Source organism: Octopus bimaculoides, chromosome 7, assembly GCF_001194135.2.
Source record: "Octopus bimaculoides isolate UCB-OBI-ISO-001 chromosome 7, ASM119413v2, whole genome shotgun sequence".
NCBI lineage: Eukaryota > Metazoa > Mollusca > Cephalopoda > Octopoda > Octopodidae > Octopus > Octopus bimaculoides.
The window spans coordinates 83,284,418-83,285,700 of NC_068987.1; positions in this window are offsets into that span (position 1 = coordinate 83,284,418).

The window sequence follows — 1,283 nt, forward strand, 5'->3', positions numbered from 1 at the left end:
ACACACACACACACACACACACACACACACACACACACACACACACACAAACAGAGTATTCCCTCGCTATATTGCGGTTCCATTATTGCAGTTCACCTATCGTGGTTTATTATCTAAGCCTACGTCCATTCTTCCGTGGTGTTGCTTTGCATTTATAATAAAATAAATATATACAGATTATAAAAATAATAATGAAAAAAAAACCCAAAAAAACCCAATACAGTACTGTTTCTACTTCGCGGATTTTCACCTATCGCGGGGAGTGGTTGGAACGTAACATCCGCGATAGTCGAGGGATTGATTACTGTACATACATACATACATACATATATATATCCGCACAAGGATGCATATGCAGACAAGCATAGTTTACCAAGTTTAAGCATATTTAAGTACATGCACACACACAGGCACACATATACGCACACATATGCATATAGAGACGTACACGATAGGGAATACAGAGCTGTCTGGTTGTTGACATTGCATGGGAAAACACCCAGCATGTGATGAAAAAAAAACGTATTAAAACACCAAGGACACAAGCAGTATTTTAAAAACCTTATTAATTATATGCATTTATTTATTATATTCACGTTGAACAACAATTAAAATGAAGGGAATATCGGCATTTGGTCATGTGATCTGATTTCTTTTTTTCCTATTTTCTCACATTTATTGGTAAATGAAACACCCTCCAGAAGTAAGTAAATGCATGTTATTGTGCAAATATGCTTATTGCTACTGTTGTATTTTAGGCTCATAGCCTGACAGAGAATTAACCATCTCAAATCAACCCGTCCCTGGTTTTCTTCAGACAATGTCTTTCGACATGGGTGTATGCTTAAGAAGTGCACTTTGCACCTACGTGGTATCGAGTTCAGTCCCACTGTGTGACGTTTTGGGCGAGCGTCTTCTAAAATAGCCTCAGAATATCCTTTTTAAGTGAGTTTGGTAGCTGTAAACTGAGTGAAAGCCTATTGTATACATTGTTGTTGGCACTCCGTCGCTTACGACGTCGAGGGTTCCAGTTGATCCGATCAACGGAACAGCCTGCTCGTGAAATTAACGTGCAAGTGGCTGAGCACTTCACAGACACGTGTACCCTTAACGTAGTTCTCGGGGATATTCAGCGTGACACAGAGTGTGACAAGGCTGACCCTTTGAATTACAGACACAACAGAAACAGGAAGTAAGAGTGAGAGAAAGTTGTGGTGAAAGAGTACAGCAGGGTTCACCACCATCCCCTTGCGGAGCCTCGTGGAGCTTTAGGTGTTTTCGCT